This window comes from Rhinolophus hipposideros, assembly GCF_964194185.1.
Source record: "Rhinolophus hipposideros genome assembly, chromosome: 9".
Taxonomy (NCBI): domain Eukaryota; kingdom Metazoa; phylum Chordata; class Mammalia; order Chiroptera; family Rhinolophidae; genus Rhinolophus; species Rhinolophus hipposideros.
Genome location: NC_138055.1, coordinates 3,129,883 through 3,155,346, shown reverse-complemented (window position 1 = coordinate 3,155,346; position 25,464 = coordinate 3,129,883).

The following is a 25,464-nucleotide window of genomic DNA, read 5'->3' as shown; positions in this document are numbered from 1 at the left end:
TAAGTATTTACATGAGCATTTATAACATAGCCATGCACGAAAGGAGAAAGTTGCAAAACAATATGTACAGTACAATCCCATTTTTGTTTCAAAGACACAAACATGAAGGAAAAACGCATGTCTTTGCACTCAGAAAAAAAAATCAGTTATTTTTAAGGCATCCTCAAATGCACGTAGGGTGTTAAACATCTATATATTTACAAAAAATATATAAAAACTCAAGACCAGAGTTCACACTGAGCTCCTGTTCCTTACTTGTGCTGTGAGATTTGATAGATTTCTCACTTTACTTTGTGCATTCCTAGGTTTTCCAAAGTCTCTACTGTCTCGTTGTAGAGGAGGAAAAAAGACAGAAAATTATCAAACTTTAAAAACTGAAAATCTAAAGTAATGAAAATCTGAATTAGATGAAATCTAGTTCCAATGTCTCGGTACCAGGGAAACGCCCAACAAGACCCAAGTGGACAGGGCTGGACGCGGACACTGAAATCACCCCCGCCGCGGCAGCCGCCCAGAGGCCCCGCCCAGGCCCCGCCCCCAGCACCGCCTGGCCCTGCCTTCCCCGGAGCTTCACAGCCAGCCGCGCACGGCTCCGCGCACGCCCCGCCCTCTGGACTCGACTTCCGAATCTTCCACCGCCCCGGCAGTTGGAGACGACAGCCAGAGGCCCCGCCCCCGGCGCGTGGAGGCCACGCCCCGAGCCCCGCCTCGCCCGCCTCGGCTGCGCCGCCGTGTTCGCGCTGCAGGCCCGAGGCGCCCTCGCCCGGGCTTCCGGAGTCGGTCGCGCAGAAACCCCGCCCCCGGCACGTAAGACCCCGCCCGGCCACACCCCCTCGCCGCCACGCTGCGTCCGCACCGCCCGTCGCGCTGGTCTTGGCTTCCGGAGCGGGACGGAAGGGCGTGCGGCCTGGAAGGTCAAGGCCGCGGAGCGCCGTGGCGGAAGGGCGCGGCTCCGGGAGGAGGTCCTGCGCGCACTTCCTTCTGCCCTCACTGCTGTCCTCGCCCGCCCCCAGGTGCGCTGCACCCGGAGGCCGGAGCTGAGACCTCCCAGCCGGGTCCCGGGATCACAGAGGGGCGCGCTGGGCGGACCCCCCCCGACCCCCGACCCCCGCCCCCCACCCCCGCACGCGGGCTGCTGGCCGTCCCCGCCGGGGGGAAAGCGGCGCATCACCGCCCGCGGTGCATCACCGCCCGCGGTGCGGGGGCCGACCCTTCCCCGTGGCAGCCCGGGACGCAGCGCCCTTGGGCGGGACGCGAGGCCCCGTTTCAGCCTCGGCGTCTGCTGTCACCTCCCTACGCGGAGGAAGCGAGTCCCAGAGAGCCAGCCCTGCCGCAGGCCGGAGCCCGCTTCTCCTGCGGGCTGTGAGCTGGCGGATGGAAGCTGGGACAACTGAGGCGGGAGTCCGAGTCCCACTTCAAAGAAGGTGGAGGCTCAGAAACCCTAACAGCAGCTGCCATTTATTGAAAGCCAGAGCCAGGCAGGCCTGGGACGTGTGCCTATGTGTCATCTCATTACTCCTCCCAGCACGTCCATTGCGTGCTGGTCACATCAGTCACCCCCTTTCGCAGACGAGGGGGCTGAGCTCCTAGAGGCAACTCGTGCAAGGCTTCGCAGGAGAAGGGGCACAGCCTGCATGTGGGCCCAGACCCCCAACTCAGCGTCCCAGCTTTTACACTCGGTGCTAACCTGGCTCCGTGACAATAGTTTCCCGTCAGTAGGCACAGCTGGCTGCCAGCTCGCTCACTTACCTTAGCTCACTGCTGCCTCGGCCGCCGCAGGAAGACCCTCCTACCCAGAGCTAAGCCTCTGCTCCCTGAAGGTGCCCAGTAGGGAGCCTGGAGACCTGTGCCAAGTTAGCGTGCACCTGTTTGTTACCAGTGTCCCTTTGCTCAAGTGATGGGAAAAGACAGCCCCTGTGAAGCATCCGACGAGTGAAAAGGTGGGTAGTCCTAGGATGACTGGTTTGTTCGACCAAGTCGGCCATGCCAGTGACACAGGCCAGGAAGTGTGCGTGAGAGCGTCCCAGGGTGTCTTCCACACATAAACAGACTCCGTGTTGAAGAAACCAAACCCCAGCCACGCGGAGGCTGCCTGCCTCACCTCCACCTGCAGCCTCCTGGCAGGCACCTACAGAGCATTATGGCTTTGCACCTGGCTTTCAGGTTGGTATAGTAAGGCCACGTGATGCTGGACATTTGCAGCAGACAGGGCTCGAGGCCCTGGCCCAGCTAGCTCAAGGCCCAGCGCAGTATGCCCACAACAATCCAGATTTTCCAGCCTCCAAATGTACCTCAGAGAGGAAGCTGCACGTTTGATTTTTTTTCTCTTGGCTCCATATTAAAGAACAAAGCATGGGAACTGGACAGGCCTCTCTGTAAACAGAAAACACATGTTTTCTGAGAGAATGGGCTCTTCCTTTCCCGGTTTCTTCTGCCGTGGACAAAGGCCTCTTTAGGCCCCCTGGCTTTAAGAGCAGGGAGGCCTCAGACACAGGCCTGAGAGGAGGTGATTCTTCTTGCCACAACTCAGGGAACACCACCACTTTCTTAAATGGAGGAAGGAAGGGACTGCTAATGGGTCCCCTCAGCAGTGGGGTACGCCTGTAGTAGTCTCAGGAAGGAAGCTCCTCAGGGACCTGGCAGGATTTGGGCACGGGGGAAGGGGAGTCTGGACCACTTGTATCCTCCAAGCACTTGAGAATCATCTTGGGTTCTACCAAGCTAGCTCCAGATGGAGGCGTGTTCCTTAGGGCTGCTAGCCACCACTGCAGAGACCTCTCTAACTCAGAAGAGAAGCTGGGGCTTGATGTCTGCAAGGAGCAGGCATGCCGAGACTGAGTACCCACTGCTGTGTGACCTCAGGCAAGTTTCTTAACCTCTCTGAGCCTTAGGTTTCTCATCAATAAAATGGGGGTAACAATATTTGTTAATTAAATAAGGTAATGAGTACAGCCCTCTCAGACACATAGGAGCTGATAAATAAATGAACGAAATCAAACTTTGTCTCAGTTTCAATGCTAAGCTATTTGCACAGCCCCAGAGTGGCTTGAGAGACCTCCACAAATACCTAGGCCTCCCATGCTCCAAGGAGCACCTCCACTTCCCCCATCTTCTGCTGGGCACTGGACGAGCGCCAGGGCTCAGCCACCCCCAGACCAGCTGCAACACGTCTTTGGGAGCAGCCGTCTCAGGAACGGATCATTCTTTTGTATCACTCCAGCAGCCTGATCTTTGTCCTCAGGGGGAGATTTGATTTGGGGAAATAACAAGACGTCCTTTGGGCCAAGTCTGCTGAGTAGATGTGTGGAAGCCAAGCCAGGGCCCCCTGTGGCTCCTGGCTCGGCTCCGAAGGGGGTTTGGAAGGACAATGTGGACCGGATCGTCTGGACTGGCCACCACTGGTGTTGGTGGGTGTGAGAGTGCCAGCGTGCGTGTGTATGAAAACACAGAGATAGTCACACACATCCAAACTCGGTGCATGAACCAAACCAAAGCCAGACTAATTAACACGAGGCTGCCTTTCATCTCTCAGCCCAGAATTTGATTTTCATGGAAATCTTTGTGGGAAAATTGTGAGCATGTCTGATATAGGCAAATGAGTGAGAGTGAGGCAGGAAGCTATCCTGGAAATGTATGGGAGTTAGAGGTCGGGTTCCTCCTAACTGTCCCTTACCAGCTGTGTGGACGCTGGCTGGTCACTTCAGCCCCAGGTTTTCCCATCTGAATAATGGGAATCATGATGCCTGTTCTTCATATGAGAAGCAAATGTGGAAAAATGAATCTGAAGAGCTCTGGCTTCGTGTGGCAAGGGCCTTCCAAACTCAGACACCCTTTGACCTGACAGACTTCTGGGAATTCATCGTCAGGAAAGCAGCACAGCCATACAGAAAAATATCAGTACGAAGATGTTCCGAGCAGCATTACTTAAAATAGCAAAACCCCTAAGATATCCGACAATAGTGACAGAAGTTTTAACCCCGCCATAGGATGGAGTCCTCCACAGCTCTCAGGCGTGCTCCAGGCAGGAAATACACAGGTCATTCCCACTGGGTGGGTACACCTCAACCTGTGCCACTGACATTGCTGATTAAAATAAAATAAAAAAATTAGCACTCACAAACCTCTATTCATAATAGCCAACATATCAGAAACAACCCAATTGTCCACCAATGACGAACAGGTAATTGTGATAGACATACGATGGGCTACTATAAATCAATACGAAGGAACGAACAATTAATTCATAGACTCAGCTGCCTAGATGAATGTCAGTTCTGCTGAGCAGGAGTTCATATTCTGTGCTCCCATGCATAGTCAATGAAATAAAAGTAAAGGATTCATATCAGTGGTTGCCTGGGGCCTGAGAGGTGGGGTCTGCCTGCCGCAGGACCGGGGGATTTTGTGGTGATGGGTGTTTTCTTCATTGTGGTGGTTACACAGGCAAAACGCATCGAATAGTACAAGCGAAAGGGACCTTGCTGCATAGAAATTATACTCCAATAAAGTAGATTTTAAAAATTAATTGGTATTTCAATTTTATTTTTCACATCCTGTAGAGAATATTTCATGATATAAAATGCTTACAACATATTAAACAAAAAAAATTCCGAAATAACCTATAGTATGATCACACACATACACACACACAGTACCTACTCGTATACATATCTGATTTGGAAAAGATACCAACCAGAAGGACTTTCAACAAAATGTACCAAGTAATTATCTCATGGGTAATTTTTGTTTTTTGTGCCTTTGTGAATTTCCAAATTTTCTATAACAAACACTTTTCTTCTTATAAATAAATTAAATAAAAACAAACATACCTCTTTTCTTTTCTTCCAGCTGTCGCAGGCCAGGGGCTTGGGGCCGGACTCTGGGACAGGACGACGAGGACGCCCCTGTCCAGCGAAAGGGCACTGCTTAGAAGGCAGGTAGCGGTCCATGGGGGTGTGAGGGGTGGGGCTGCTTTCCCTGGTCCTTTGGCCCCGTTTCTGTGCTGGGTTAGTCTCCAGGGCTGCTGTGCCAACCGGGCACTACTGATGCAGAAGGATCCCTACCCCCGGGCCCACTCCAGTAGCCTGGAAGCCAGACCCTCTGGTTGGGAGTGCTGAGTCCTGGGGCGCCATGCACCTCTCCCGAATGTGCCGGTCTCCTGTACTACCCTGGGCGAGGGGTGGGGTGGGGGTTCTGGTCTTGCTGTCCCTGTATCCCTTTCATGTCCGGAGGAGGCCCTCGTGGGTGAGACTAGCAGGGGCTGGCGGGGGTGGGCAGACCCTGTGCACTTCTGAGCTAGTATATGGTACTTCGGGCCTGTGAGGTTGGGGCTTGTTTACCACCAGGCTCTCCGAATGGGGGGAAACTAAAAGGAGTGACTTGCCCAGAGTCAACCAGTAGCAGGTGAAGCTCAGAATTGACCCCACCTGGATTCTCCCTGCCTTCAAGCTTCAGTTCCCAGGAGCTTCTGGGCCCCAAATAGCTCATTAATGCAGTGTGGACACGGGGTCCAGGGGCTGTGTTTTTCCTCTGCTTGCCGTCTGCTCTGCACTCTTGTGCAATTTAGAATCTACTGCACATTCAGTGGACCTGTCAGCTGGGCTTAGCGCTTAAACTAAGTGAGCGTCTCAGAACAGGGCTCTGCCTGCACTTGGAGCTGCTGGCCTCCCAGCGTCGCACCCCATCCCCCCAGCCCCACCAGGCCCCTTCCTTCCAGCCAGCTGGCCTCACAAAGGTGCCGAGGAGGAGCCCTGATGGATGTGGTTTCTTTCATTCTGACTGAGCAGATTCTACAACAGACTGTAGAAATTAAAAATAAGAGCCCGAAGCTATTAAAATCTATATTTTTAACCAAGTTACAAATGGGAAAGATGAGGCAGCAGCAGATTGAGGACACTTTGTGATGTAGAGTTTTGATCAGCCGGCACTTCTGTAACTGTAAATATCATAAGCCTATGGTCCTGGTGGTGGCGGGGACTGTAGGTTCATACCTGCGTGTGACGCTGCAGTCCAGGTGTGGTCTGCTTGGAATTAGCTCACAACCTGAGGCCATTAATCCTGCTCAGATTGTCCTGCAGGGTGAAACCAGGGTTTCCATTTAAAAATAAATCGATGAGGTAAAAGTAATTTTTAAAATGTAATGTACTTGTATGTCTATTTATATAACTGTAAAGAAACAGACTGTAATGTGAATGAAGGAAGGCTTTGGAGTAAAGGGACTAAGAGGGAAATCCTTCCTTCCTTCCTTCCTTCCTTCCTTCCTTCCTTCCTTCCTTCCTTCCTTCCTTCCGTCCTTCCTCTGTATTCTCCAAATTTTCTGTAACAGTGCATATCACTTTTATAATGAGAAGAGATAAAATGCACTTATATTAAAAGTAGTCAATCTGCACCTGAGACTTCACATTAAATGATAACCGTGGCAGTCAGGGTACTTTTTATTGAGTAGGTGGTATGTGCCAGATCTCCTGCTACACTCTCCTACCATGCAGCTCCCGGAGCACCCCACAGGTGGGAGCTGTTCCCCCACCGCACCTGGGAACTGAGGCCCTGAGATGACACATATGCCCACGCAGGGATTGAGCATGGGCAATTCCGACACTCAGACTGTACCATTTCCGTAACAACTTCCTGCCTTTTCAAGGTGAACGTTTTTCCTAAATACAGTGATCTTTGATTAAGATATTTTTATCTTGCTTACATGGAATCTGGAATTATTTCTGTAAACAGAATTTAGTAAAAAAATATAATTTTTTTTTTTACCTTTAATACCTCGTTAACCAACGGCCAAAGTAGGGATCAGCTACATAATTTGGGGGTCCAGGGCCCCTTGTTCAAAAGGATTAGGAGTTTTAAGACCAGGATAGCAGAGCATTGAGCATGAGGGTTGACTGCATAGGTCCATGAAGCCAGCCCAGACAGGGTCTTGATGGTTTTTGATAGAGCCAGGGCAACGTTCCCCTTTGGGACAAACTGAACGCCAATGATCAGCAGTCAGAAAGCAAATGAGTTCGAGCTTCAGGAAGAATAACAGTTCCCAATGTATTTTCCATTCCTGGAAAAGAAAGCGGTTGTCGTTCAGGGATGGAGCCCCTGGGTGAGAACGCTTCAGGAGGGAGCAGGCAGGCCTCCCTTCCCTGGAAAGGGCCAGGCCTCTGCAACGAGCTTTTGTGTAGAATGAGGGATACGTACTGAATGTTCTGAAATGTCACCCCTGGCACCCAGCCTACAGGGAATTTCAGTTGCTTTACTGGAGCACCACGGCTGACCAGCCCAGGTCTTGGGAGAAGTGAGAAAAGTTGACGCCCATGCTTGTTCCTGTGAAAACAAAATAAGAAACTTCGTTCCTCCCCTTCTGGGAAAGGATCTGGCAGGTGGATTTTCCCCCAGATGAGGTTCACTGTGGACACCGGGGGCTGTCAGACTACGTATATAAACTGACCAGTATCTGAGACTGAAAAATGACGCCACACACTGCCCCCACCAGCCCTACCTGCCCACCTCCACCATCTCTGTGTCCTCAGACCCATGGCCAGGTTTGGAAATTTCCCGGTGGGTGGTTTGCACCATCAGGCACGCTCGTGGTTGCAGCCTCTTCCCTGGACCAGTGTGGAAGTCCAGGACCGACTCCAGAAGGGATCCTGTTTGAGAAGTCATGTGAAGGAAAAATTCGTATCCACTTCAGGGAGAGCTTCTCTAGCGGTTTGTGGCACCACCCACTTTTTTGGGACAAGAAAAGAAGCAACATATTCCCCCCACCCCCAATCCCTACCCTGGCCTCCACAGCCCCTTCGCTCGTTTTTCTTTAAAAGACAAACAATGCCACTCCCCAGCCTGAAACCGTCTTTGGAGTCAGGCCTGGGGCCGAGTGTTTTCTCCTGAAACATGTTTTGCAGGTAAGGACGGGCAGACAAACGGATGCACACGGCAGTGCAAGAGCCTCCCAAGGCCAGTGGGCGGCTGGAGGCCCGTGCCTCTCCGCTCCGGTTCCAGTGCTCGGAGGCCCTCACAGTCTCCGGACTGGCTTTGGCCATAGTGCATGCAGATTCCTTTGGCTGCCTTCCCCAGAAGTGTCCCCAGGATCCTGCCCTAGGAGGGTTCCAAGCCAGGCCGAGCCACGGGGGCAGAAAATGGTGGGCAACAGCCAGGGAGCTCCCAGGAGGGAGAGGCCAGAGCTTCCCGGTCAGGGCCAGGCTGGTGAATCCTCCTGCCTCACACGTGGAACATCCATCTTTCTGAGGGGCGAGAACGGTCCCACATTCACTGCAGGTGCATACTGGGAGCAGGTGGGCCTGGCCCAGGACCCTGTATGGAAATGGAGCCCGGGTCCTTCCCTGGACACCAGAGGTCCTAGCTGGCCCTTGCTCTGAGATGGGAACACAGAGTAGCCGCTCCCAGTGGCCATCCCATGCCCGCGTACTAAGGGGATGAGACTAAAGGGGGCCCCTAGGCCTGCTGCTGCAGCACTGGGGACATGGCCTGAGTGTCAGCCACCTTTCAGGGAGCAGCTTGTGCCTACTTTCCCCCGAAAAGAGTTGCCAAAAGAGCTTTGGTGTGGCTTATAAAACAGGCAGGTACCGGAGGAGGGTGCCTCGGCGATGGGACGGTGCAGGGGGAAAGAGCGTGTCCCGAGAGGGGTGGTGGTTTACCCCTTAAGAAAAGACAAGTCAAAAGCTTCTGGCGGAATTTCACGTTGTCTGGCTGGCCGAGTGGCCGGCCCTGTCCGCACCGCACTGCTTTCTTGGCTCCCCTCTCCCGGCCCGCTCTCCCTCTTTGTTGCCAAGCTCAGACGTCCTAGCTGAAACCCAGCCCAGCGCCCGCGAAGCCCGGAAACTTCCAGCTCCGCGACTGTGAGGAAAGTTGGGGTCGTGAGGCCAGGGTGACAGCGGCGCCGCCGGCCAGGCGCGGCTGTGACCCGGGGACGCGGCCTCTCCCCGGACCTCGGCCCGTCCGCGGGCCGGACGTGAACTTGACTCCGCTCCCGCCCGCCCGGACCGCGGGGGCGCCCCGGGACGACCTGGTAAGCAGCGCCCGCTCGCCCGCCCTCCCCGGGCACCCTCCGCGGCGGCCGGGGCCGGGGCCGGAGTCGGGGCCGGAGTCGGGGGCCGGGAGGGGGCGCCCGGGGCGGCGCGGAGGCTGCGGGCGCTGTGGCCGCCATGGAGCGCAGCGCGGAGCCCGCGCCTCCGCCCGCGAAGGCAGCCCTCCCTGGCCTCCTGCGAACAAAGGCTCGGGAAGTTCGGAAGGGAGTCGGTCCCACGTCTCCCTCCCTCGGGCTGCTGGGTCTGGGCGGCGGCCATCGGGGCTCTTAAAGGGGAAAGAAGCCCACGCTGGCTTTTCTCTCTTCTTTCTTGTATGCCCTCCTCCCCGCGTGGCTGGGAGGAAGGAGAGGGCACCGGTGTCACCTCGAAGGTGCTAACCCTTCGAGGCCTGGGGGCTGCACAGGTGGGCCAGGGCCTGCCAGGGACAGGGGCCCAGCTGCACCCTCACCGCTGCCCGGGGAGCGGACCCTGGGCACTCAGGTAGACATTGCTTCTGACCTGCCTCACTTGCCTGAGCAGCTTCCCTGAGGCCATGTTGGGTGACCCTCCTGCACAGGACTCCGCCACAGCCACCACCACCCTGTCATTCTGCCTGGCGCAGCGGGGCCAGGGCAACCGCTGTGCTAAGACCCCACAATTGGCACTGGGGACACTACACAGCAGCTGTGATCAGGGCCTGGGGAGGAGAGGGAAACCTGCGCTGCGGGGCTTTGTTCCTGGGGAGCAGGGACGGGAACACTGGTGCCTCCCCTTCCCTCCTCCAGTCAGTTTCTCAACACCCACCTCCTCTCTTTGCCTGAGACAAGGCTTCGCCCCTGTGCGTAGCCTGATCCCTGGGGGACACCCATAGGGTAGAAGAGCTACCCCACCATGGTGGTGGCAGAGCCTCAGGAGCTCCCAGAGCTCTGCCCTGGGCCTAGGCCTGGAGATCTGAGGCTAACTGGATGGCCCCCAACCACAGCGGGGACTGCCTGGCTGGCCTTGTTCTCGGCAGTGGCTGGGTCCCCAATCTTCCAGAGGCCATTGCTAACCTCCTCCAGCCCCAGGGCACCTGGACTCAAAGTCCTGCTCAGTGAGAAGCTACAGGGCCAGTGGATGGAGCACCACACAAGAGTGAGAAGGCCGGGGCCAGCCAGGGCCTGGGCAGGTCACCACTCTGTCTGTTACTTGGACACCCCCAGCAGGGGACTGGAATGGGCAGCCTAAAGGGGCCGAGCTGGTCAGGTGGGGCACAGTGGAGAGTTTGCAGGACTGTGGGAACAGAGAGCCTGGGCCCTAAGGGGAGGCCACACGTCATCTCCTGCCAGTTGCTGCCACAAGGGTAAGGCCTAGGGTTCCGCAGTTTCTGACTCTTCAGGAGAAGGAAATCCAGATTTGTGCATGGAATGTCCAAAAATTGAAAACACTGCAGGACAGAGGAAACACGTCCTTGAGTTGAACCCAGCCGGTGGCCCCCAGTTTGCAACCCCTTGTACACATTAGCTGGTTAGTGTCAAAAGAGAGGCAGGCTTCGGAGTAACCCTGGTCCCAGCCTAAGCTCTGAGAAGGACGCCCCATCTATGGGGCACAGGGAGCGAGCGGAGTTTGCACCTCTTGTACCCACATCACGGGGAAGTGCCAGGTTTCACACACTCAGACCTGCAGGGGGCTGAAGGGGGCTTGTCTCTCTTGGGCCCGATCTGCTGAACTGAGCTGATCTGAAGTTAAAATCCCCCTAAAATGAGGTACTCAACATCCCTTGGGAAGTCTCCCTGCCCACTCAGGCTGTGCCAGTGGTGCTCAGTGTGTAACAAAGGAGAGAGAGGATGCAGAAGGTGAGCCTGAACGTGAACTTTCTTCACCTCCCAGGAGGTAGAACTGCCATGAGTTATGGTAGTCTGGGCCCATTGCTGCACTGAAGGGTGGGCTCTGCAATGAGCCAGGCCTGTGCTCAAATCCCCGCACTGCCCCTGCTAGCTGGGTGGCCCTGGGTGAGTCACCTCACCCTTCTGAGATCTCAACTGCCTCACTCATCAAATGGGCTTAATAATAGTTCTCAGTCGAACTGTTGGGAGAATTGTGGTGCCTTTGTGAACCCCTAGCGTGGCACTAACACACAGTAGGTACTCAATAAGTGTGAACTGCCACTGTTTTGCTGTAGTCGGTGGACTCTGGCTCCTGGCTCCTTGAACACATCCCCTGCTTCGCGGCAGTTCAGGGATTTCTCTCTGGCATCTCATGTCAACTTCCAATTGCTTGCTTCTCTCCACTTTTTGTGTTTCTTTTCTTACCCTTAAAGAAACAGTCACTGAGCCCCTTCCCTGTGCTTGTAGCCCTATGCTGAGCACTGGGGGTGGAGAGGTAAGTCTGACATGTTCCCTACCTTGAGAAGCTGCTGGATGCCCCATGCAATTATAACTCCAGGATAAGTTTCTCTGAGCTAACTTCCCATCTAGAGACAGTGTTTCCTGCACAGTGCTCCTGCTGTTGCCCGTGCAGTCTTTGTTGCATACTCCCAGAGACGAGTAGCTCACCACCTGTCTGGTGGTATTACTACAGAAGCTGTAGGAAGAAGCCTCCTACGTATGCCTGAATTTTCACTACTCGGAACAGATGTGGGACAGATCTGCAGCAGTGGCTCTGGGTCTGAGGTGTGTGGTTTTACCAGGGAAAACATACAGCTGGTAAGAAGGTCCTAAAAACTTAGTGAGGTGCTGATTTCAGTCTCAAGGAAAAGACTGATGCATGTTTTTACAAAACAGCACCCCATTTCCCATTTTTGCCAACAGCCTATGTAACAAGGAGAGGAAGAGAAGATATTTCTGAGTGGGAAATAAAACAAACCTGGTACCAAATGCCGGCTGTTATGATTGGGAAACTGGAAAGCAAACTCGAGGCGTCCAGAGCCTGGGGCTCCACGCCGGAACCGGCTGCATAATTGGCAGGGCCCTGGTTCAAAATGATTCCGAATTTTAAGATGGTGATTACAGAGCATGAAACCAAGCTTGGGCCCTTCTGAGGGCAGGGCCTTCCTGAGCCCTGTGTTGCAATATGCTGGCCCTGTTCCTTGCCCGTGTTCATGCCGCGTGCCCAAGCCCAGAAGCACCCGCAGGGGACTCCACTGAGGGAGCATGACTGCAATGATTTTTTTTCCCCATTACTGATGTTACATGCTAATGTTAGAACATTTTGAATCTTCACAAAGGAAGGAAAAATGTTTTCACCTGTGTAACCGTCCTCAGGAACGGCCAGTGGGAACACTTCACCCAGCTTCTATAGAAAACATAATTTGAAACAAAATGAGCATCTTAGCATCTTATTATATGTACCATTTTATCTTGTGCTTGTTTCATTAAATGTTTTATAACTGGTGCCCTAAGTCAGAGGATACTATTCTACAAGTTGATTTTTAATGACTAACATTCCACTGGATGAATTTCCTTAACTAACACCTTACTATTGGACACAGGTCATTTCCAATGATTTCCTATTCTCCCTGTGACAAACACTTTGAGAAATGTCTGTGTGCATGTTTCAGCTTCTTTCCTAAAGGAGCAAAGGCTGTTAGGGAGACATTTAGGTTCCAGAAGTTTCTTGGTTGTTCCGAATTCCACTTCCTGCCTGTCCTGTTGTGAGAAGGACACATGAATGACTGTGAAGCAGATAATGGCTCCTCATCCTGCCAAACTATGGACAGGATTTGGGGGTCTGGCTGCCTCGACCGCTGAGCCTGTCAGACTGGGATGGAATGAGATAATGCTAACCGTTATCGAGCGTTGCTCAGGGGACAACACTTAATAGTGGTGACGAGGAGGAGGAGGGGAAGAGCAGCAGCCAGGGGTGAGGTTAGAGCCCCTTTGGGAGAGGAGGGCTCTGTGGGGGCATCGGGCCACCTAACCGAAGTCTCCTGAGGGCAGGCATGAGGGCTGTGACGCCCGCTCAGCACCTCCCACCGCAGACGAGTGACATACATGGAGTGACTATGTCGCAGGCTGTGTCCTACAGTCTCCTCTCAAGGCATCTGGACATGTTGTGGGGGAGGGGAGGGGATGTGTGGTTTCCTATTGCTGCCATAACAAACTTCACTGATTTAGTGGCTCAAACAACGCGAGTTTATTATCGTACAGTCACGGAGGTCGGAACTCTGAAATCTCTCATCGCTAAAATCAAGGTGTGGTCAGGGCTGGGTCCTTCTGGAGGCTCCAGGGAAGCATCCATTTCCTGGCCTCTTCCAGCTTCTAGACGTGCCCACATTCCTTGGCTCACGGCCCCTTCCTCCATCTTCAAAGAGAGGCCTGCATCCCTTTGTCTCTGACCACAGCTGGGAAAGGTTCTCCACTTTGAAGGATTTCCGTGATTAGCTCGGACCCACCTGGATGCATCCAGGACGCTCCCCCACCCCCACCTCCAGGCCCGCAATTTCATCCACCTGCGAAGGGAACGTGGCCTGTTCTGAGGAACTTCCTGCCAGTGGTCCACTGGCCACGCCCTTTGCCCTCCTTAAGGGCAGAGGTTCTGCGAACTCAGGTTCTCTGCTCAAGCAGGAGCTGCTCTTCCTCACTTCAACCCCACAGGCAGGTGCAGTGGGCACTTATCCCCATTTTACAGGTGGGCAAACTGAGGCCTAGAAAGGCCAGATAACATGCTCAAGACCACACAGCTGGCAAGGGGCAGGGCTGAGCCTTGGTGATGGCTGGACCCTAAATCCAGGACTCCATGAGGCCCACCACGTGCCTCTAGCAATACTGTCTTTCTCCCGCTGTAAGTTGGCCACAGCTCTTGACTCTTTCCAGAAGGGTGGTAGGCCTTCCTGCCCTGTTCCCAGAACAGGCTGGGTGGTCTCAGAGACAGAAAGGCCATAGGGCAGCGCTTGGCGGGGCCTTGTGTGAGCGTGGAGGGGTCTGAGCCTCACCGGGGCAGGGCCTCCTTGCAACTTGCATGTTGGGGATGTTTGTGAAGGTGAGGGTGCAAAGGACGAGTATGTCCCAGCGGGAATGGGACTTTGGGGCATCTCTTTCCCGGCACATTGACCTGTGCAATGCTGAGCTACTTTGAATAATAAAACAAGGAACAGAATGTTCCTGGGGCAGCATTTGAAGCTGGGGTGGCACTCGATACATGAAGGCAGGCGAGTTGTGCACCCCGAGGCTGGACTCAGCAGAGGACACAGTTAGTACCCCTCCAAGCTGCCTGCTGCTGCCCCCCACTCCCGCCTGGGCCTGGCATGGGAGGAGTTAAGCTGCCGCGGGCACCTTGGCACGGCGTGCTGCCCAGAATGTCCAGCTCCCCACCCCCACTGCTTTTCTTCCTTTTTTGCCTTTTTCCTTCTTAATTAATCATAAGCTGTTGCCCAATTTAAATATGGAAATGCCCAGGCCAGCGACGCAGTCACTGCTGAGGCCAGGCGGCTGTCCGCGGCTCCGGCGGTGGGAGCATCGTGGCATCGCCTCCTTTCTGGTGTGTGTGAAATTATGTGCACAAAGGCGTCTCCTTATCTGAGTGTGTGAACTAAATAAATAAATAAGGGCTTTTGTTGGTGTGCCGGCTCCTGCACATGACTGTTTTGACTAAACCGCCCGTGTTGTCTGTGCCTTTATGGGACTCAGGAGACGGGAGGCAGGGGGAGGCCCCTCGGGCGGGCTGGGCATCTGGGCCTCTCCCTCCCCTGGCACCGACGCACCCCTCCCCGCTGCCTCCCCACCCCCCGCCGCCCAGGCTGAGCTCCCAGGCAGCCTGGCACAGTGCCAGGCTCGCCGCCGCACGGGCAGCAGGGTGGGGTGAGCAGCGGCGCTGCCGAGGATGTGGCCAGGCGCCCTGAGTGTGAGCAGCACCCCAGCCAGGAGGCTGGGACCCAGAAGGTGAGGGCACCCCGGTAGGCGCAGGGTGGGTGCTTGGTGGGCAGCAGGCATTGCGGCGGCCTGGGCAGGCCTGCAGGGGAGAGAGGCGGCTGTGAGGAGCGGGCACAAAGCAGAGCAGTGCCAGGCCTGGCTGCTACCTCTCAGCCGGCCTCCCCCTTTTCCTCCCTCTGGCCCTTCGGTGGGGAGGCCATGCGTGCATGGGGCCTGGGCAGGAGTGCAGACGCGGAGCTGTGGCCATGGGGCAGAGGAAGGCCCAGCCAGGCGGGGCCCAGGTCTGTCAAGGAGAAAAACATCCCAAGGCCTGCAAATTGCTGCTCTCAGCTTTTTTTCACTCCTCTTGCTTGGGAGAGAAAAAAAAAAGCAGCGTTTCCTCTGGAGGCGGATGCAAAAAGGATGCAGAATTTTAACCATCTCCTGCACTAGGGGTTTCCCCAGTGGCGTCTGGGCCCCGGCCTGGCACAGTGGCATGATGGCAAGGGACTGGTCGGAGCACCTGAGGCCTCTTTCTGGGACATACTGGAGAGCCAGGCCTTCTCGGCATCACCGTCCAGAAGCTGGGCCAGAAGCAGGGGTGCGAGGACCAGAGGACAGGGGTGCTCAGGGCCCACACAGAGCTGGCATATGGTGGTCCACTGGACACTGTAACAGTCACCTCTAGTGTCACCTTCATGCATGATTGGCGGGCTTGTCTCTTGGTGTTGAGCGTGGCACGCGGGCACGCGGTTGGGGACCCCAGCACTGTGCTTGAAGGGTCTTGGTTCTCTTTGACTTGGAGCCTTCAGCTATGCTGGGATCCTGGGCCTTTCTCATGACTGATTTTGGTGTTTTAAAAATAATATGGAGGGGCGGTTAGCTCAGTCGGTTAGAGCGCAGTGCTCTTAACAACAAGGTTGCCGGTTCGATCCCCACATGGGCCACAGTGAGCTGCGCCCTCCACAACTAGATTGAAACAACTATGTGTCTTGGAGCTGATGGGTCCTGGGTCCTGGAAAAACACACTTAAGTAAATAAAAGTTTAAAAAATAATAATATGGAAAGTTTTCTGGCATCTGGTGGAGGCTATATATTCAAGGCAGGACTTAAGGAATAAATTCTACAGGGAAGAAGGGCATCTGCCACTGGAGGAACGCCAGGCGAGCCCCAGATGCAGAGGGGAGGCCTCACTTCTCTGGGTGAGGGTGCAGAGTGGGCAGCAGGCGTGGGTACTCAGAGGGATGGGCCCACGAATATGTTTAACTTTTAATGTCTTTTCAAATCAGAAGAAAAAATGACCATAACAATAATAATGGACGTATACATATCGTAATGATGAATTTGGCCTGGATTATGTTTATCTTTCTATGCAGTCATAAAATATCTTTAATGTTTATGGAGGGAGGTGCCATGAACGTAAAAGTGCTTCTTGGGTCCACAAATGTCATGCTGGGGCCCTGGGCTGGTCAGGTCTGTCCTAGGATACGGGGTCAGATCTGCCTCTGAAAGGTCCTTTGGAGACCCTCTGGGTGCCCTTTGAATCTGCCTTCTCCAAAGGCCAGCCAGGACCCTTCTCTGTGTATGTGCACATTCTTGTGCATACATATGTGTTTTCCAAAGGATTTCCAGACATGTGAGTGTGCAAGATCCAATTCTCGAGACAGGTAAATACAAGGCTGGGGTCATATATGGCTGTAAGGGCCTTGTATTCCTGGCCCTTGGGTAAAGGTTGTTACTGGGCAGGGAGACATGGTGACATCTTCCAGCCATTGTCTCCCGGATAGAAAGCAAGCTGCGTGGCCCGTTCACAGCCCCCCATACCCACAGCCTAGCACAACTCTGTCCAATAGAATCATAACGTGAGCCACAAACATAGCCACGTCTGTAATTTAACAGGTGCTAGCAGCCACATTTTTTAAAAAGTAAAAATACACAGGCAAAATTCACTATAATAATACAATTTACTTAATCTAATATATATCCAAAATAGTGTATTTCAATGTGTAATTAATATGAACTTATTGGGGAGATAGTTGATACTTTTTTCTTACCACGTCTTTGAACTCCAGTGTGTGTTTTACACAAACATCTCGGTTCTGCATGGACTGTCCGCATTTCAAAGGCTCAGTGGCCTTGCGTAGCATGTGGAGAGGGACGACTGTATTGAGCAGTGCAGGTTTAGCCGGTCCCCATGGCCCCACAGAGCTGGGGAGACCACTATTTTTGCTTCTTTTTGCTGATGGCCCTTCTTGGTCAAGGTAAAGTGTGCTTACATGGCGAGTCAGGCCCCCAGCAGCCTTGGGGGCTGAAAGAAGTGGTGTTGAGGCTGTAAGTTTCCAGGACGAGGGGGGACTGCTGCAAAAGGTTCTTCCCTGTGCTTCCAGATGCCAGGGGGGACGGTACAAAGGGCTGGCTTCAGGGTACAATAGTGGGGCGGTTAGTCACAGTGCAGGCAGCAGGCAGGCAGACAGAGCCCCCTGTGTCTGGGCCTGGTCAGGCTGGGCCTTGCAGCCCCAATTCCCCTGCCGGCTTCCCATCCCTGCCCGTGGCCTTTTGTCTGAACCCCTCCCCACTGCCCGATTAACTCCCTGCTGCCCACTGCCTACCTGGCTGCCCAGCCAGGGCACCCTTACTAGGCTCTGCTTTCCATCAGCCATGCTGGCCAGAGGCAAACTCCTTCTGGGAGCTGGGCTCGGGCCTGCATGATTTCATTGGCATCTCTAAGGAAAGGGACACTGGAACATTTGTGCAGCTTGAGGAAGGGTTTTCGTGTGAGTTAGAGAGCTGCCATGTGTGCTGGGCTCCCTACTTAAAGATCTAATCTTTTGAGAGTATTTAGCATGCAAGGGCTGTGTATTTCTGGAAACAATGAAAAGCCAAAACTGTGAAAATTAAGGAGTGGCCCTGACGCTGGTGCTTGCGCTGCGTGTTTTAAAGTGAACAGATGATGTATTTTAATGCTGTACCTAGATAGATGGAGAAGATAAAATAAATCAGTCTGTCCCAGCCCTGTCTGGAGACACTTTGAAAGCAGGACTTCTGTCAGCATTTGCTATTTAGTAGTTACAATTAAAACCTCCCATTCTAGGTTACAATCCTAGTGTCTCAGAGAAGGAATTAGCTGTTTATTGTGATTTGACAGTTAAATTATTAACACGTGGAGAAGGTAACTGCCTCCCCCCACCCCAAAAGGTATAAAACAGTTAACAGTCTCTCTCCCTCTTTAATTTAAAAATTATCTGTGCAGAGATTCTGCACTTTGGCTTTTCTTTGCTAAATTAAAGCGGCATCTGTTTTTATTTTAGAAGGCAGAGATGGTTTGCTGTGCCCTGTATGAGGGAGGGGAAGTAAAATAAAGGGTCTTTTAAAAATGTGCCCATCTACTGGCAGCTGAAAAATTCCAAGTGCCAGACATTTTTCTTAGAGGAAATAAATGTCTTGAATTTATTCATCTTACCTGTTGATTACGTTGTATAATTATTTATTTTATAATTTAATCCTTGTTTAAAACTGAGGATGTTTTTGCCATATGAAAAGCCTAGATCTCTTGGCTCCGTGAGACCATGGTGCCTCCCTTTTAAAAGTCCCCAAATGCAGATCCGGGGCCCAGTCCCCTCACTCCCGGGACATGGAATGCGGTCTGTCTGCAGCAGCTCATCCCACTTCTGCCTGCAGAAAACAAGTGATGGGAGACATATGTTCAGCTCACATCATTTTGTTCTGATTTATTTTAAACCAGTTACGATCGTTTTAGCACAAAGAGTGGCGTATCTTACTTGCATTCTGAGAGCCATTGGATTTTCAAACTGGAGGACAATTATTTTTCACGATCCAAATTAAGAAATTACCTTTTAGAGTAGAAAACAGCACGCTGGTTTGCCTTTTAATTCTCTTTTAAAGAAAGAGACATAAGATCAAACATGTTGGATTTGTAGATTTGTTTCCATTTGTTGTTATCAAAGGACTGGAAATGACCCACTTAAAAAAAAAATCCAGAAGAAGAGGCGTGTTCCCACCCAGGCAAATGGCTTCTCCTCGAGTGGACTCAAGCTTCAGACATGTATGTGCATCACCTCCAGTGCATCTCATTTCCCTCCCACGAGGAGGGTGGCATTGGGTCTAATGTCATCGTGTAAAAAAGATAGTCCCTGCCTGACTGAGGCATTGTCACACCTCAGCCGTGCAACATGCACTCCCAGTGCCACATGCTCTCTGGAGCACACCTCTCCAGTGATAACCCGGACCCTGTGCAAATAGCATTATTTTAAAGCAAACCCAACAGAATCTTCATAATTGCTATTCCGCCCTGGCCGCAGGAACCACCTCCAGTAATGGAAAAAAAAATTGCAGTGCCAGGAAAAACACTAGATCCCTGGGGAAAATGTCTCCCCTGCAGGATGGTGCCAGGATCGGAGGTCTGGAAGCTGCTGTGGGGACACCGGAGACTCAAAGCCTCCCTTTACGTCCTGGGGCTCTTGACTTCGATCCTCCAAGCCTCAGTTTCCCAGATTTAAAATGAGAAGAAAAGTGCCCGTCCCAGCCCAACAACAAGGGTTGTTGTATGGATGTTACAGCAGCAGCCAATATTTGCATAGCAAAGCTGCCGAGTTTCATTTTCTATTTGAAGGTGTTTCTCTAAAGGGTGAAGTGCTAGAGACACATGAACTACCGTTATCATCTTTATAAATTTCCTGGCAATATATGATTATAATTATTTATGTAAACTCATAAATGTTAATAGTAATACATCTTATTCTTCTAGTGAATTCTATTTGACTTATAAGAAATATAGTTGTGTCAGTATTATGATCGTCTTCTCAGTATAAGAGCAGTATATGCTCATTGCAGAAAATTTGGGGAACACTGTTCATCACCCTCCCCACTCAAGCTCTGGTCACACTTCCAGGCTGTCTTCTCTGCCTTGTCGATTCTTGTAGCATCTACGGTATTTTCAGTAACTCCATGACGCTTTTGGCTGGATCCTCCCGTCCTTGCAGTTCTGTTCCAGTGGCAGTTCCCCTGCTCTGACCCACAAGCCACCTCCTTCAGGCAGGCAGGAGCAGGCCCTAGTGTTTGGGGCACTAGCCTCCTTCCCCCACCATTCTGGGATCCATGTCCGGGCAGGCTAGACAAACCGCCAACACAGCCCCATGGCAGAGCCCAACCTGCAGGCTGACTCGGGCGTGGAGGAGAGGGGCGTATGGCAGGGCCTAAGCCGTGGAGATAGAAAGGAGCATGGCTAGGCCTTCTCTGTACAGGAGAGGGCAGGGAGGTGGGAGGATAGCAGAGATCCTTACAGGATGGTGAAAAGCAGGCATGAGCTTTGAAGTCGCGGCAAAGAAAGACGCTTGGGTCAAATCAAAAGTTCCACTTCTTAGCTGGGCAAAGTTTCATCAGAACTGTTGCAATCAATGTTTCCAAGGTGTTCAGCTTTATGGTCCTGACTTAAACCCACCAAGCGGTTGGGGGTCAGTGCCAAGTGATTTGGAGGCAAAAATGCGCCAGCACTTTAGTGCAAAGACACAATTCCCAAATGCTGTGTTGCAATCAGGCATGTGTCTCGCTGGTCCCACGAATCCGTCAGGCAAAAGTTCCACATCACCAGGCCTCTGGAGGGAGAAGCAAACTGACTTCCATGTTGCTTTCTGGAGTAAGTGTGATCCAAAGGGAATTTTAGAATTTCTAAATTCATTTCTGATAGGACTTCCAAATGGAATTGATGGGGTCTGCCTTAACCCCCTTAGGAGATGGCTTCAACATCTTAACAACAGGTCACATTGCAGACAACCTTCACGGGCAACACCATTGGTTGTGTGTTAGTTACAACAGAGAAATATTTACAAGAATGAAATTTGGAATAATAGAGAATGATGGGGTAGATTATCATGTTAGAAAAGAATGGAATATTGTGTCACTGTTAAAATGTTGACAAAGCATCTGTAATGACATGGGGATACAACATTTCACAAGCAGTAAATGTGCGTGTAAATTATGTAATTTTATGCTTATGTCGACTGTTGGGAAGGATATTTTAAATAGAATATTATTTCCTTTTTCCAGGTATTTTATACTTGAATTATTTATATTTTATACTTACTACTTAAATGATCACTGTCTTAAATACCTGTCTTTATATTTTACTCTCATACTTTAGACTTTGCTGTGCCTTCTCTAAACATATGGCATTTTTATAAACAACAACAAAAAAAATCCTTCTTAAAGGCTTGCGAGTAGAAATATAGACAAATGGCATATTTTCCTTCCATTGTTGTGGATAGATGGCATGTAGCAAAAATATTCGTTAGGCCAACAAGTATGTATATATAGTAAGTTAATGTTATTTGTTCTCTTGTAAAAGATTCGTACATTTTTAGCTTATTAATCAAACACTACATGGGTTCCCTAACTGAACACACATACTTGCCCAACCAGGGCATAAAAATCTCAAGATTTTGTGTGAACTGAAGGAGAAGTATTTTTTTGTCCTCTAAACAATAGCATTGAGAAGGAAAAAAAGAGCATCCCTCTTGGATACTTGGTCAGGCGACCAGTCTTGGTTAGTTAGACTCTGCTTGATTTTGAGTTCATGCTTTCCGCATCTGCTGCTTAGTTTTTAAGGGCAATTTAAAAGATTCTGCAAGTTTCTATCAGAGAACTATATAGATTTTGGATTCATAATGCCAGATGATAAACTGTGGTCTTTGGGTGGAAATCTTAGTGGTTTATTTATATGCATCATTTACCTTCTTTAAAAAGAAGAAAGAAAACATAATTGTTTTCCAACTGTACTTCCAGGACTTCTGTATCTCAAAATATTATTCTGCGTTCCTAGGTCACCTGCTGCTTCACAGCCAGGAGTGCGTTGCTTGTCAAAGCAAGAGGCGGGAATTTTATTTTTTAACCATAATGCTACAGGATTTTGTGATGTGGAAAAATCTGTCCTTGTTTCCATCTAAAATATATTAGCCTTCATGCAAGTTCCTTTTGCTTCCCTGTAAAATGAGTTCCCAGGACCAGCAATGTTGGGAAGGGTACAATCTTTAAAATGAGGGGTCGGGAAATAATACAATGTCTTTATTTGCTTAAAAGGCCGAGTGACCCCCGCTCAGGCCACCGAGTGGCTCCGGTGACCCCCGCCGCTGGCACCCGCCTGCCGCCTGCAGACCTGACTCCAGGACCCAGGCTGACTGCGCTGCGGCCCCCTGGCAGGCCTGGCGGGGGGTGGGGCAGCCTCAGTTTCCCCGGCTGCCCCGCGGTGAGGGGCTGCCCGGGACCGCGGGGACCTGGTGGGAAGGGGTCTGCACGCGTCAGGCCTGGCAGGCCCGGGAGGCGCCGGCTGGGAGGTCCCGCGGCCTCCGGGGCGCGACCCTCTAATCCGCTTTAGTCAATATATTGTGCGCTTCTCTCAGGCAAAGTAAACAGGGCGGGCGAACAAAGCCGCGGCCGCCGCGCCCGCGACTCCCTGACCCCAGGGTCGCGCCCTTTGTTCGCCCTCAATGGGGCCGCCCCGCCGCCGCCGCCCGCGGCTAATTGGGGCACGTGCCGCCGCCATGCGGCCTCGGACCGGCCTCGGACCCCAGGCGCGGACGGCAGCTCCGACTCGGACGCAGAGCCTGGACCTGAACCTCCGCGCGGGCGGACGTGGGCTCGGACCCGGACCCCTAACCCGAACCGAGGCTCGGACCCGGACCCGGACTCGGCCCCGACCCCAGACACGGACTTGGACCCCGGACCCGGACTCCGGCTCGGACGCTGGACCCCGGTTCGGCCCCAGCCACCGAGTCGGAGAGGGACCCGGAACCGCGTTCGGACCCAGACGCGGAGCCGGACACGGACCCCAGCCCCGGACCCTGGCTTGTCCCCAGACGTGGACTTGGCCTCTGGATCCGGGCCGCAGACCCGGGACACGGACTCGGACCCCGGACCGGGACCTAGAACCAGGGTTTACCCTGCAGTCGGGCCCCAACCCCGGACTGCGGCCGGGACCCTGACATGGACACGAACCCAGATCCCAGCTCTGGACCCCCGCTCAGCTCAGGACTCGAATTCGGACTCGGGCCCCCGCGTGGACCCCTGTTTCTGCCTGACGCACACCGGATCCCGGCTTCCGACTCGGACCTTCCCAGGCCGCCCCCGCCGCACACGCGGACTCCAGACCGCGGTTTGGACCCCGGACCGCCCTCGCCCTACCCCGATGCGTACCCGAGCCCTGGCCCACGTGGACCCGGCTGCAGACTCAGACTTCAGTCCCGGCTCCACGCACATCCCGCGCCTCATGCCCACCGGGACCGCCTCGGCCCCTGCCTCGGCCCCAGCCCTGAGGACACCCGCCGCTGCGCTGCACCACGAACCTGGGGGCTGCCTGGAGGAGGCGCAGTGAGGCCTCTTGCCTCCAGAGCTGGTGCAGACCCCCGTCGAGTCCCCTGCCCCGCCCTGGCTGGCTGCAAGAGACCACTCCTACCCAGCAGCCTCGCACCCTGCTGGTAGATGCTCCTGGTCCACACACCGCTGGAAGCCACCGTGGCCACGTGGGTGCCTGTCACCGAGTGTGCAGGGCAGGCCGCCTCCCACCTGGCCTGCTGACCTAGGCCCCAGGCAAGGGGTGCGGCTTGAGGCGCCTCTCTGCAGGGCCCTTCAGGACCTCAGCCAGCCCGCTGAGGTGCAGAGAACAGGTTTACTGTGCCTTGTTTTTCTTTCTCTGCTCTTTATTTCTGCAGGGAATACTGCAGATGGGAAAGCAAAGCTGATCCGGGAGGGCAGAATCCAGGGCGCCCTGTGACAGAAAGCGGGAGCCCTCAGACCCCTCTCCTGCAGTGGGCTCTCTCCCTCTGTTCTTCTCTTTCCTCCAAATCACAGCCTTTCCAGAATCTAAGGTAGTTCTAGGTGCCACCCGATGCCAGGTGTGATGAGGACAATTGACACTAAATTCAGACTTTGGCCATTCCATGTCTTGTGTTCTTTGTTACTTCCTCAAATGCTAGACAAGGTTATAATTTTTATCCCAAGAAGCTTTCCAGACTTAGCTCCTTGTAACTTTTTTTTTTAAGGGTTTTTGTTTATTTTTTAAAAAGCACTTTGTTGGGGGCTGCCGATTGGGTCAATGGTTAGAGCATAGTGCTGCACAACACCAAGGTCGCCAGTTCAATTCCCACGTGGGCCAATGAGCTGCGCCCCCCCCACAACTAGATTGAAAACAACAACTTGACATGGAGCTGATGGGCCCTGAAAAAACACTGTTCTCCAATATTCCCCAATAAAACAATTTTAAAAAATAAAAAGCACTTTCTCTTGTAATTAGGTTCAAAAAGGAAGCAAGAGAAAGGAGTCCAGGAAACCTTGGCCTTGGAGGATGAACAGAGTGGCTTCTCGTTTTTGGCCAAGGCAGGCAAGGCCTCTGGCCCGCTCTTCATTGATTTCATAGTTTCGTTCACCTAGCTTTGCCAGGGAGACTTTTAAAAACATTAGTTTTGTTTCTGAGCTCATCGTTTGTGGGGTGGAGTATTTTGATATGGAATTTGTCTTCGGGAAGACATGGTGTTCTGCAGGTGGGAGGCCATGCCTTGCTGTTGTGAGGATGGAGCTGCGCTGGGGGTCCTGTTCATACCATGGGGGGAGGCAGGTGCTTCTTGGTAGAGTTCTAGGTGTGGTGTAGACCTCTGCTGGAAAGGCAGGCCCGTGGGGCCATGCCCTGCTGTTATCACCTTCTGTAGAACTATTGCCCAAATAACCCAGTCCCCTCTTTCTCTTTCCCTTCCTCATATCCTTCCCACCACAGCCGCAGCACCCACCTGCTCTTCCTTTTTCTGAGAAGCAATAACTCCATCTATTCGGCATACCTTTGTCCCCGCAGAATGCTGATATCCAGGCCTGGAACCCTGGCCACCCTTCCAGGAGAGAACCGCCACAGTGAGCCTCTCCTCAGGGAGCATGCTAACGAGAGACTGAGATTTTCCCAGGCCATTCTGGTCACCTGCTTGTTCTTTCACATTGAGACCAAGGGTAGGGGCCCGCCAGGTTCACAGAGGGCCACAAGCAGGTGGGGCCCCGAGCCACCCTGGCTGCTTGGCCAGGGAGCCCCTGGTTGCAGGGTGTTGGCACCCCTGCAGAAAGAGCGGTGGACAGAGGGCGTGTGACCCCTCAGCTCAGGCCAGGCAGCTTTGTTAAGGAGGACTCTGGCAGGCCCAGCAGGGAGCTCGTGTCTGTGATTTCACACCGGAGGTCAATTCTTTCCAGCCCAGTTCTGAGGGGGTGATCAGGATGCACCTGGCAGGGGAGGGTGGCCGCCTCAGATGACCGAAGCCAGCTGCAGGGGCGGGGGGGGGGGGCGGTCACCAGAGCTGGCCAGCTTCAGCCCGTGCTGGGACCCAGATTTCAATGGGGCTCTGTTTTTCCTGGGAACTGTTCTTACCTATCAAATAAGCCTATGTGTGCATGAGTGTGAAGAAGTGTGTAGTGATGTTTTCCTTCAAAAGAGAACAAAGCAAAAATAAAGAGGCACGCGGACCCGGAGTGGTTGGGGGTCCCAGGTCTGTGTGATATCGACAGAGTCACTTCTCCACCCACTTGGGACTCAGTTTCCCTGGTCATTAAGAAGGTGTGACAGTCCTTGTTCAGTCTTCCTC